This window comes from Phalangium opilio, unplaced genomic scaffold, assembly GCF_054372755.1.
Source record: "Phalangium opilio isolate 3A_F unplaced genomic scaffold, DU_Popi_V2 ptg000087l_1, whole genome shotgun sequence".
NCBI classification, from domain to species: domain Eukaryota; kingdom Metazoa; phylum Arthropoda; class Arachnida; order Opiliones; family Phalangiidae; genus Phalangium; species Phalangium opilio.
The window spans coordinates 3,660,319-3,673,358 of NW_028324192.1; the positions used below are offsets into that span (position 1 = coordinate 3,660,319).

At 46.8% G+C, this 13,040-nt stretch overlaps 1 non-coding gene across 1 annotated transcript; it reads left to right on the forward strand.

Moving 5' to 3' along the window:
* The first annotated feature begins 2,293 nt into the window (after positions 1-2,293).
* TRNAD-GUC (transfer RNA aspartic acid (anticodon GUC)) lies at positions 2,294-2,366 on the forward strand. The gene has a single exon. It is a non-coding gene; the product is annotated as a tRNA-Asp (tRNA).
* Positions 2,367-13,040: the final 10,674 nt, after the last annotated feature.

Below are 13,040 nucleotides of genomic sequence, written 5' to 3' on the forward strand. Positions count from 1 at the left end.
TCGAGCCCATCCGGGAGAAGTGTTGTGACGTCTCAGATGTAACGTAAAATGTCAGAGTTTTTCCACAATATCTGACGAACATTTAATTTTTGGGCTTCAGTGGCGCAATGGTCAGCGCGTTCAGCTGTTAACCGAAAGGTTGGTGGTTCGAGCCCAAACGAGAGAGGTTTTGTGGGGTCTCAGATGTAGCGTGAAAAGTCGTAACTTTTCAACAATACCTGACAACCATTTAATTTCTGAGCTTCCGTGGCTAAATGGTTAGCGCGTTCGGCTGTTAACCAATAGGTTGGTGGTTCTAGCCCATCCGGGAGCGGTGTTGTGATGTCTCAGATGTAACGTAAAATGTCAGAGTTTTTCCACAATACCTGACGAACATTTATTTTTTGGGCTTCCGTGGCGCAATGGTTAGCGCGTTCAGCTGTTAATCGAAAGGTTGGTGGTTCGAGCCCACCCGGAAGAGGTGATGTGGGGTCTCTGATGTAGCGTAAAAAGTCAAAACTTTTCCACAATACGTGACAACCATTTAATTTCTGAGCTTCCGTGGCTCAATGGTTAGCGCGTTCGGCTGTTAATCGAAAGGTTGGTGGTTCGAGCCCATCCGGGAGCGGTGTTGTGAGGTCTCGGATGTGAATTAAAAAGTCAAAGTTTAACCTCAATACCTGACGAGCATTTATTTTTTGGGCTTCCGTGGCGCAATGGTTAGCGCGTTCAGCTGTTAATCGAAAGGTTGGTGGTTCGAGCCCACCCGGGAGAGGTGTTGTGAGGTCTCAGATGTAGCGTGAAAAGTCAAACTTTTTCCATAATACGTGATAACCATTTATTTTCTGATCTTTCGTGGCTCAATGGTTAGCGCGTTCGGCTGTTAACCAATAGCTTGGTGGTTCGAGCCCACCCGGGAGCGGTGTTTTTGGATCTCAAATGTAACGTAAATAGCCAAAGTTTTTCCACAATACCTGAAGACCATTTAATTTTTGGCCTTCCGTGGCGCAATAATTAGCGCGTCGAGCACTTAATCGAAAGGTTGGTGGTTCGAGCCCACCCGGAAGAGGTGTTGTGGGGTCTCAGATGTAGCGTTAAAGTCAAAACTTTTCCACAATACGTGACAACCATTTAATTTCTGATCTTCCCTGGCTCAATGGTTAGCGCGTTCGGCTGTTAACCAATAGGTTGGTGGTTCGAGCCCACCCGGGAGCGGTGTTTTTGGATCTCAAATGTAACGTAAATAGCCAAAGTTTTTCCACAATACCTGAAGACCATTTAATTTTTGGGCGTCCGTGGCGAATGGTTAGCGCGTTCGGCTGTTAACCGAAAGGTTGGTGGTTCGAGCCCATCCGGGAGCGGTGTTGTGAGGTCTCAGATGTGAAGTAAAAAGACAAGGTTTTACCTCAATACCTGACGAAAATTTAATTTTTGGGCTTCAGTGGCGCAATGGTCAGCGCGTTCAGCTGTTAACCGAAAGGTTGGTGGTTCGAGCCCTCCCGGGAGCGGTGTTGTGACGTCTCAGATGTAACGTAAAATGTCAGAGTTTTTCCACAATACCTGACGAGCATTTAATTTTTGGGCTTCCGTGGCGCAATGGTTAGCGCGTTCAGCTGTTAATCGAAAGGTTGGTATTCGAGCCCACCCGGGAGAGGTGTTGTGAGGTCTCAGATGAAGCGTGAAAAGTCAAACTTTTTTCATAATACGTGATAACCATTTATTTTCTGATCTTTCGTGGCTCAATGGTTAGCGCGTTCGGCTGTTAACCAATAGCTTGGTGGTTCGAGCCCACCCGGGAGCGGTGTTTTTGGATCTCAAATGTAACGTAAATAGCCAAAGTTTTTCCGCAATACCTGACGACCATTTTTTTTGGGCGTCCGTGGCGCAATGGTTAGCGCGTTCGGCTGTTAACCGAAACGTTGGTGGTTCGAGCCCATCCGGGAGCGGTGTTGTGAGGCCTCAGATGTGAAGTAAAAAGTCAAAGTTTTACCTCAATACCTGACGAAAATTTAATTTTTGGGCTTCAGTGGCGCAATGGTTAGCGCGTTCGGCTATAAACCAATAGGCTGGTGGTTCGAGCCCATCCGGGAGAAGTGTTGTGACGTCTCAGATGTAACGTAAAATGTCGGAGTTTTTCCACAATACCTGACGAACATTTAATTTTTGGGCTTCAGTGGCGCAATGGTCAGCGCGTTCAGCTGTTAACCGAAAGGTTGGTGGTTCGAGCCCAAACGAGAGAGGTTTTGTGGGGTCTCAGATGTAGCGTAAAAAGTCAAAACTTTTCCACAATACGTGACAACCATTTAATTTCTGAGCTTCCGTGGCTCAATGGTTAGCGCGTTCGGCTGTCAATCGAAAGGTTGGTGGTTCGAGCCCATCCGGGAGCGGTGTTGTGAGGTCTCGGATGTGAAGTAAAAAGTCAAAGTTTTACCTCAATACCTGACGAAAATTTAATTTTTGGGCTTCAGTGGCGCAATGGTCAGCGCGTTCAGCTGTTAACCGAAAGGTTGGTGGTTCGAGCCCTCCCGGGAGCGGTGTTGTGACGTCTCAGATGTAACGTAAAATGTCAGAGTTTTTCCACAATACCTGACGAGCATTTAATTTTTGGGCTTCCGTGGCGCAATGGTTAGCGCGTTCAGCTGTTAATCGAAAGGTTGGTGGTTCGAGCACACCCGGGAGAGGTGTTGTGAGGTCTCAGATGTAGCGTAAAAAGTCAAAACTTTTCCACAATACGTGACAACCATTTAATTTTTGGGCTTCCTTGGCGCAATGGTTAGCGCGTTCGGCTGTTAACCGAAAGGATGTTGGTTCGAGCCCACCTGGGAGAGGTGTTGTAGGGTCTCAGATGTAACGTAAAAAGTCATAACTTATCCACAAAACCTAACAACCATTTAATTTCTTAGCTTCTGTGGCTCAATGGTTAGCGCGTTCGGCTGTTAACCAATTGGTTGGTGGTTCGAGCCTATCTGGGAGAAGTGTTGTGACGTCTCAGATGTAACGTAAAATGTCAGAGTTTTTCCACAATACCTGACGAACATTTAATTTTTGGGCTTGCGTGGTGCAATGGTTAGCGCGTTCAGCTGTTAATCGAAAGGTTGGTGGTTCGAGCCCACCCGGGAGAGGTGTTGTTGGGTCTCATATGTAGCGTAAAAAGTCAAAACTTTTCCATAATACGTGACAACCATTTATTTTCTGAGCTTTCGTGGCTAATGGTTAGCGCGTTCGGCTGTTAACCAATAGGTTGGTGGTTCGAGCCCACCCGGGAGCGGTGTTTTTGGATCTCAAATGTAACGTAAATAGCCAAAGTTTTTCTACAATACCTGACGACCATTTAATTTTTGGGCTTCCGTGGCGCAATGGTTAGCGCGTTCGGCTGTTAACCGAAACGTTGGTGGTTCGAGCCCATCCGGGAGCGGTGTTGTGAGGCCTCAGATGTGAAGTAAAAAGTCAAAGTTTTACCTCAATACCTGACGAAAATTTAATTTTTGGGCTTCAGTGGCGCAATGGTTAGCGCGTTCGGCTATAAACCAATAGGTTGGTGGTTCGATCCCATCCGGGAGAAGTGTTGTGAGGCCTCAGATGTGAAGTAAAAAGTCAAAGTTTTTCCACAATACCTGACGAACATTTAATTTTTGGGCTTCAGTGGCGCAATGGTCAGCGCGTTCAGCTGTTAACCGAAAGGTTGGTGGTTCGAGCCCAAACGAGAGAGGATTTGTGGGGTCTCAGATGTAGCGTGAAAAGTCGTAACTTTTCTACAATACCTGACGACCATTTAATTTTTGGGCTTCCGTGGCGCAATGGTTAGCGCGTTCGGCTGTTAACCGAAACGTTGGTGGTTCGAGCCCATCCGGGAGCGGTGTTGTGAGGCCTCAGATGTGAAGTAAAAAGTCAAAGTTTTACCTCAATACCTGACGAAAATTTAATTTTTGGGCTTCAGTGGCGCAATGGTTAGCGCGTTCGGCTATAAACCAATAGGTTGGTGGTTCGATCCCATCCGGGAGAAGTGTTGTGAGGCCTCAGATGTGAAGTAAAAAGTCAAAGTTTTTCCACAATACCTGACGAACATTTAATTTTTGGGCTTCAGTGGCGCAATGGTCAGCGCGTTCAGCTGTTAACCGAAAGGTTGGTGGTTCGAGCCCAAACGAGAGAGGATTTGTGGGGTCTCAGATGTAGCGTGAAAAGTCGTAACTTTTCAACAATACCTGACAACCATTTAATTTTTGGGCGTCCGTGGCGCAATGGCTAGCGCGTTCGGCTGTTAACCGAAAGGTTGGTGGTTCGAGCCCATCCGGGAGCGGTGTTGTGACGTCTCAGATGTTACGTAAAATGTCAGAGTTTTTCCACAATACCTGACGAACATTTAATTTTTGGGCTTCCGTGGCGCAGTAATTAGCGCGTCCAGCTCTTAATCGAAAGGTTGGTGGTTCGAGCCCACCCGGAAGAGGTGTTGTGGGGTCTCAGATGTAGCGTTAAAAGTCAAAACTTTTCCACAATACGTGACAACCATTTAATTTTTGGGCTTCCTTGGCGAAATGGTTAGCGCGTTCAGCTGTTAACCGAAAGGTTGGTGGTTCGAGCCCTCCCGGGAGCGGTGTTGTGACGTCTCAGATGTAACGTAAAATGTCAGAGTTTTTCCACAATACCTGACGAGCATTTAATTTTTGGGCTTCCGTGGCGCAATGGTTAGCGCGTTCAGCTGTTAATCGAAAGGTTGGTGGTTCGAGCACACCCGGGAGAGGTGTTGTGAGGTCTCAGATGTAGCGTAAAAAGTCAAAACTTTTCCACAATACGTGACAACCATTTAATTTTTGGGCTTCCTTGGCGCAATGGTTAGCGCGTTCGGCTGTTAACCGAAAGGATGTTGGTTCGAGCCCACCTGGGAGAGGTGTTGTAGGGTCTCAGATGTAACGTAAAAAGTCATAACTTATCCACAAAACCTAACAACCATTTAATTTCTTAGCTTCTGTGGCTCAATGGTTAGCGCGTTCGGCTGTTAACCAATTGGTTGGTGGTTCGAGCCTATCTGGGAGAAGTGTTGTGACGTCTCAGATGTAACGTAAAATGTCAGAGTTTTTCCACAATACCTGACGAACATTTAATTTTTGGGCTTGCGTGGTGCAATGGTTAGCGCGTTCAGCTGTTAATCGAAAGGTTGGTGGTTCGAGCCCACCCGGGAGAGGTGTTGTTGGGTCTCATATGTAGCGTAAAAAGTCAAAACTTTTCCATAATACGTGACAACCATTTATTTTCTGAGCTTTCGTGGCTCAATGGTTAGCGCGTTCGGCTGTTAACCAATAGGTTGGTGGTTCGAGCCCACCCGGGAGCGGTGTTTTTGGATCTCAAATGTAACGTAAATAGCCAAAGTTTTTCTACAATACCTGACGACCATTTAATTTTTGGGCTTCCGTGGCGCAATGGTTAGCGCGTTCGGCTGTTAACCGAAACGTTGGTGGTTCGAGCCCATCCGGGAGCGGTGTTGTGAGGCCTCAGATGTGAAGTAAAAAGTCAAAGTTTTACCTCAATACCTGACGAAAATTTAATTTTTGGGCTTCAGTGGCGCAATGGTTAGCGCGTTCGGCTATAAACCAATAGGTTGGTGGTTCGATCCCATCCGGGAGAAGTGTTGTGAGGCCTCAGATGTGAAGTAAAAAGTCAAAGTTTTTCCACAATACCTGACGAACATTTAATTTTTGGGCTTCAGTGGCGCAATGGTCAGCGCGTTCAGCTGTTAACCGAAAGGTTGGTGGTTCGAGCCCAAACGAGAGAGGATTTGTGGGGTCTCAGATGTAGCGTGAAAAGTCGTAACTTTTCTACAATACCTGACGACCATTTAATTTTTGGGCTTCCGTGGCGCAATGGTTAGCGCGTTCGGCTGTTAACCGAAACGTTGGTGGTTCGATCCCATCCGGGAGCGGTGTTGTGAGGCCTCAGATGTGAAGTAAAAAGTCAAAGTTTTACCTCAATACCTGACGAAAATTTAATTTTTGGGCTTCAGTGGCGCAATGGTTAGCGCGTTCGGCTATAAACCAATAGGTTGGTGGTTCGATCCCATCCGGGAGAAGTGTTGTGAGGCCTCAGATGTGAAGTAAAAAGTCAAAGTTTTTCCACAATACCTGACGAACATTTAATTTTTGGGCTTCAGTGGCGCAATGGTCAGCGCGTTCAGCTGTTAACCGAAAGGTTGGTGGTTCGAGCCCAAACGAGAGAGGATTTGTGGGGTCTCAGATGTAGCGTGAAAAGTCGTAACTTTTCAACAATACCTGACAACCATTTAATTTTTGGGCGTCCGTGGCGCAATGGCTAGCGCGTTCGGCTGTTAACCGAAAGGTTGGTGGTTCGAGCCCATCCGGGAGCGGTGTTGTGACGTCTCAGATGTTACGTAAAATGTCAGAGTTTTTCCACAATACCTGACGAACATTTAATTTTTGGGCTTCCGTGGCGCAGTAATTAGCGCGTCCAGCTCTTAATCGAAAGGTTGGTGGTTCGAGCCCACCCGGAAGAGGTGTTGTGGGGTCTCAGATGTAGCGTTAAAAGTCAAAACTTTTCCACAATACGTGACAACCATTTAATTTTTGGGCTTCCTTGGCGAAATGGTTAGCGCGTTCAGCTGTTAACCGAAAGGTTGGTGGTTCGAGCCCTCCCGGGAGCGGTGTTGTGACGTCTCAGATGTAACGTAAAATGTCAGAGTTTTTCCACAATACCTGACGAGCATTTAATTTTTGGGCTTCCGTGGCGCAATGGTTAGCGCGTTCAGCTGTTAATCGAAAGGTTGGTGGTTCGAGCACACCCGGGAGAGGTGTTGTGAGGTCTCAGATGTAGCGTAAAAAGTCAAAACTTTTCCACAATACGTGACAACCATTTAATTTTTGGGCTTCCTTGGCGCAATGGTTAGCGCGTTCGGCTGTTAACCGAAAGGATGTTGGTTCGAGCCCACCTGTGAGAGGTGTTGTAGGGTCTCAGATGTAACGTAAAAAGTCATAACTTATCCACAAAACCTAACAACCATTTAATTTCTTAGCTTCTGTGGCTCAATGGTTAGCGCGTTCGGCTGTTAACCAATTGGTTGGTGGTTCGAGCCTATCTGGGAGAAGTGTTGTGACGTCTCAGATGTAACGTAAAATGTCAGAGTTTTTCCACAATACCTGACGAACATTTAATTTTTGGGCTTGCGTGGTGCAATGGTTAGCGCGTTCAGCTGTTAATCGAAAGGTTGGTGGTTCGAGCCCACCCGGGAGAGGTGTTGTTGGGTCTCATATGTAGCGTAAAAAGTCAAAACTTTTCCATAATACGTGACAACCATTTATTTTCTGAGCTTTCGTGGCTCAATGGTTAGCGCGTTCGGCTGTTAACCAATAGGTTGGTGGTTCGAGCCCACCCGGGAGCGGTGTTTTTGGATCTCAAATGTAACGTAAATAGCCAAAGTTTTTCTACAATACCTGACGACCATTTAATTTTTGGGCTTCCGTGGCGCAATGGTTAGCGCGTTCGGCTGTTAACCGAAACGTTGGTGGTTCGAGCCCATCCGGGAGCGGTGTTGTGAGGCCTCAGATGTGAAGTAAAAAGTCAAAGTTTTACCTCAATACCTGACGAAAATTTAATTTTTGGGCTTCAGTGGCGCAATGGTTAGCGCGTTCGGCTATAAACCAATAGGTTGGTGGTTCGATCCCATCCGGGAGAAGTGTTGTGAGGCCTCAGATGTGAAGTAAAAAGTCAAAGTTTTTCCACAATACCTGACGAACATTTAATTTTTGGGCTTCAGTGGCGCAATGGTCAGCGCGTTCAGCTGTTAACCGAAAGGTTGGTGGTTCGAGCCCAAACGAGAGAGGATTTGTGGGGTCTCAGATGTAGCGTGAAAAGTCGTAACTTTTCTACAATACCTGACGACCATTTAATTTTTGGGCTTCCGTGGCGCAATGGTTAGCGCGTTCGGCTGTTAACCGAAACGTTGGTGGTTCGAGCCCATCCGGGAGCGGTGTTGTGAGGCCTCAGATGTGAAGTAAAAAGTCAAAGTTTTACCTCAATACCTGACGAAAATTTAATTTTTGGGCTTCAGTGGCGCAATGGTTAGCGCGTTCGGCTATAAACCAATAGGTTGGTGGTTCGATCCCATCCGGGAGAAGTGTTGTGAGGCCTCAGATGTGAAGTAAAAAGTCAAAGTTTTTCCACAATATCTGACGAACATTTAATTTTTGGGCTTCAGTGGCGCAATGGTCAGCGCGTTCAGCTGTTAACCGAAAGGTTGGTGGTTCGAGCCCAAACGAGAGAGGATTTGTGGGGTCTCAGATGTAGCGTGAAAAGTCGTAACTTTTCAACAATACCTGACAACCATTTAATTTTTGGGCGTCCGTGGCGCAATGGCTAGCGCGTTCGGCTGTTAACCGAAAGGTTGGTGGTTCGAGCCCATCCGGGAGTGGTGTTGTGACGTCTCAGATGTTACGTAAAATGTCAGAGTTTTTCCACAATACCTGACGAACATTTAATTTTTGGGCTTCCGTGGCGCAGTAATTAGCGCGTCCAGCTCTTAATCGAAAGGTTGGTGGTTCGAGCCCACCCGGAAGAGGTGTTGTGGGGTCTCAGATGTAGCGTTAAAAGTCAAAACTTTTCCACAATACGTGACAACCATTTAATTTTTGGTATTCCTTGGCGAAATGGTTAGCGCGTTCGGCTGTTAACCGAAAGGATGGTGGTTCGAGCCCACCTGGGAGAGGTGTTGTAGGGTCTCAGATGTAACGTAAAAAGTCATAACTTATCCACAAAACCTAACAACCATTTAATTTCTGAGCTTCTGTGGCTCAATGGTTAGCGCGTTCGGCTGTTAACCTATTGGTTGGTGGTTCGAGCCTATCCGGGAGAAGTGTTGTGACGTCTCAGATGTAACGTAAAATGTCAGAGTTTTTCCACAATACCTGACGACCATTTAATTTTTGGGCGTCCGTGGCGAATGGTTAGCGCATTCGGCTGTTAACCGAAAGGTTGGTGGTTCGAGCCCATCCGGGAGCGGTGTTGTGAGGCCTCAGATGTGAAGGAAAAAGTCAAAGTTTTACCTCAATACCTGACGAAAATATCATTTTTGGGCTTCAGTGGCGCAATGGTTAGCGCGTTCGGCTATTAACCAATAGGTTGGTGGTTCGAGCCCATCCGGGAGAAGTGTTGTGACGTCTCAGATGTAACGTAAAATGTCAGAGTTTTTCCACAATACCTGACGAACATTTAATTTTTGGGCTTCAGTGGCGCAATGGTCAGCGCGTTCAGCTGTTAACCGAAAGGTTGGTGGTTCGAGCCCAAACGAGAGAGGTTTTGTGGGGTCTCAGATGTAGCGTGAAAAGTCGTAACTTTTCAACAATACCTGACAACCATTTAATTTCTGTGATTCCGTGGCTCAATGGTTAGCGCGTTCGGCTGTTAACCAATAGGTTGGTGGTTCTAGCCCATCCGGGAGCGGTGTTGTGATGTCTCAGATGTAACGTAAAATGTCAGAGTTTTTCCACAATACCTGACGAACATTTAATTTTTGGGCTTCCGTGGCGCAATGGTTAGCGCGTTCAGCTGTTAATCGATAGGTTGGTGGTTCGAGCCCACCCGGAAGAGGTGATGTGGGGTCTCAGATATAGCGTAAAAAGTCAAAACTTTTCCACAATACGTGACAACCATTCAATTTTGAGCTTCCGTGGCTCAATGGTTAGCGTGTTCGGCTGTTAATCGAAAGGTTGGTGGTTCGAGCCCATCCGGGAGCGGTGTTGTGAGGTCTCGGATGTGAAGTAAAAAGTCAAAGTTTTACCTCAATACCTGACGAGCATTTATTTTTTGGGCTTCCGTGGCGCAATGGTTAGCGCGTTCAGCTGTTAATCGAAAGGTTGGTGGTTCGAGCCCACCCGTGAGAGGTGTTGTGAGGTCTCAGATGTAGCGTGAAAAGTCAAACTTTTTCCATAATACGTGATAAACATTTATTTTCTGATCTTTCGTGGCTCAATGGTTAGCGCGTTCGGCTGTTAACCATTAGCTTGGTGGTTCGAGCCCACCCGGGAGCGGTGTTTTTGGATCTCAAATGTAACGTAAATAGCCAAAGTTTTTCCACAATACCTGACGACCATTTAATTTTTGGGCTTCCGTGGCGCAATGGTTAGCGCGTTCAGCTGTTAACCGAAAAGTTGGTGGTTCGAGCCCAAAAGAGAGGTTTTGTGGGGTCTCAGATGTAGCGTGAAAAGTCGTAACTTTTCAACAAAACCTGACAACCATTTAATTTTTGGGCGTCCGTGGCGCAATGGCTAGCGCGTTCGGCTGTTAACCGAAAGGTTGGTGGTTCGAGCCCATCCGGGAGCGGTGTTGTGACGTCTCAGATGTTACGTAAAATGTCAGAGTTTTTCCACAATACCTGACGAACATTTAATTTTTGGCCTTCCGTGGCGCAATAATTAGCGCGTCGAGCTCTTAATCAAAAGGTTGGTGGTTCGAGCCCACCGGAAGAGGTGTTGTGGGGTCTCAGATGTAGCGTTAAAAGTCAAAACTTTTCCACAATACGTGACAACCATTTAATTTCTGATCTTCCGTGGCTCAATGGTTAGCGCGTTCGGCTGTTAACCAATAGGTTGGTGGTTCGAGCCCACCCGGGAGCGGTGTTTTTGGATCTCAAATGTAACGTAAATAGCCAAAGTTTTTCCACAATACCTGACGACCATTTAATTTTTGGGCGTCCGTGGCGAATGGTTAGCGCGTTCGGCTGTTAACCGAAAGGTTGGTGGTTCGAGCCCATCCGGGAGCGGTGTTGTGAGGTCTCAGATGTGAAGTAAAAAGACAAGGTTTTACCTCAATACCTGACGAAAATTTAATTTTTGGGCTTCAGTGGCGCAATGGTCAGCGCGTTCAGCTGTTAACCGAAAGGTTGGTGGTTCGAGCCCTCCCGGGAGCGGTGTTGTGACGTCTCAGATGTAACGTAAAATGTCAGAGTTTTTCCACAATACCTGACGAGCATTTAATTTTTGGGCTTCCGTGGCGCAATGGTTAGCGCGTTCAGCTGTTAATCGAAAGGTTGGTATTCGAGCCCACCCGGGAGAGGTGTTGTGAGGTCTCAGATGAAGCGTGAAAAGTCAATTTTTTTCCATAATACGTGATAACCATTTATTTTCTGATCTTTCGTGGCTCAATGGTTAGCGCGTTCGGCTGTTAACCAATAGCTTGGTGGTTCGAGCCCACCCGGGAGCGGTGTTTTTGGATCTCAAATGTAACGTAAATAGCCAAAGTTTTTCCGCAATACCTGACGACCATTTAATTTTTGGGCTTCCGTGGCGCAATGGTTAGCGCGTTCAGCTGTTAACCGAAAGGTTGGTGGTTCGAGCCCAAAAGAGAGGTTTTGTGGGGTCTCAGATGTAGCGTGAAAAGTCGTAACTTTTCAACAAAACCTGGCAACCATTTAATTTTTGGGCGTCCGTGGCGCAATGGCTAGCGCGTTCGGCTGTTAACCGAAAGGTTGGTGGTTCGAGCCCATCCGGGAGCGGTGTTGTGACGTCTCAGATGTTACGTAAAATGTCAGAGTTTTTCCACAATACCTGACGAACATTTAATTTTTGGCCTTCCGTGGCGCAATAATTAGCGCGTCGAGCACTTAATCGAAAGGTTGGTGGTTCGAGCCCACCGGAAGAGGTGTTGTGGGGTCTCAGATGTAGCGTTAAAAGTCAAAACTTTTCCACAATACGTGACAACCATTTAATTTCTGATCTTTCGTGGCTCAATGGTTAGCGCGTTCGGCTGTTAACCAATAGGTTGGTGGTTCGAGCCCACCCGGGAGCGGTGTTTTTGGATCTCAAATGTAACGTAAATAGCCAAAGTTTTTCCGCAATACCTGACGACCATTTAATTTTTGGGCTTCCGTGGCGCAATGGTTAGCGCGTTCAGCTGTTAACCGAAAGGTTGGTGGTTCGAGCCCAAAAGAGAGGTTTTGTGGGGTCTCAGATGTAGCGTGAAAAGTCGTAACTTTTCAACAAAACCTGACAACCATTTAATTTTTGGGCGTCCGTGGCGCAATGGCTAGCGCGTTCGGCTGTTAACCGAAAGGTTGGTGGTTCGAGCCCATCCGGGAGCGGTGTTGTGACGTCTCAGATGTTACGTAAAATGTCAGAGTTTTTCCACAATACCTGACGAACATTTAATTTTTGTCCTTTCGTGGCGCAATAATTAGCGCGTCGAGCTCTTAATCAAAAGGTTGGTGGTTCGAGCCCACCGGAAGAGGTGTTGTGGGGTCTCAGATGTAGCGTTAAAAGTCAAAACTTTTCCACAATACGTGACAACCATTTAATTTCTGATCTTCCGTGGCTCAATGGTTAGCGCGTTCGGCTGTTAACCAATAGGTTGGTGGTTCGAGCCCACCCGGGAGCGGTGTTTTTGGATCTCAAATGTAACGTAAATAGCCAAAGTTTTTCCACAATACCTGACGACCATTTAATTTTTGGGCGTCCGTGGCGAATGGTTAGCGCGTTCGGCTGTTAACCGAAAGGTTGGTGGTTCGAGCCCATCCGGGAGCGGTGTTGTGAGGTCTCAGATGTGAAGTAAAAAGACAAGGTTTTACCTCAATACCTGACGAAAATTTAATTTTTGGGCTTCAGTGGCGCAATGGTCAGCGCGTTCAGCTGTTAACCGAAAGGTTGGTGGTTCGAGCCCTCCCGGGAGCGGTGTTGTGACGTCTCAGATGTAACGTAAAATGTCAGAGTTTTTCCACAATACCTGACGAGCATTTAATTTTTGGGCTTCCGTGGCGCAATGGTTAGCGCGTTCAGCTGTTAATCGAAAGGTTGGTATTCGAGCCCACCCGGGAGAGGTGTTGTGAGGTCTCAGATGAAGCGTGAAAAGTCAATTTTTTTCCATAATACGTGATAACCATTTATTTTCTGATCTTTCGTGGCTCAATGGTTAGCGCGTTCGGCTGTTAACCAATAGCTTGGTGGTTCGAGCCCACCCGGGAGCGGTGTTTTTGGATCTCAAATGTAACGTAAATAGCCAAAGTTTTTCCGCAATACCTGACGACCATTTAATTTTTGGGCTTCCGTGGCGCAATGGTTAGCGCGTTCAGC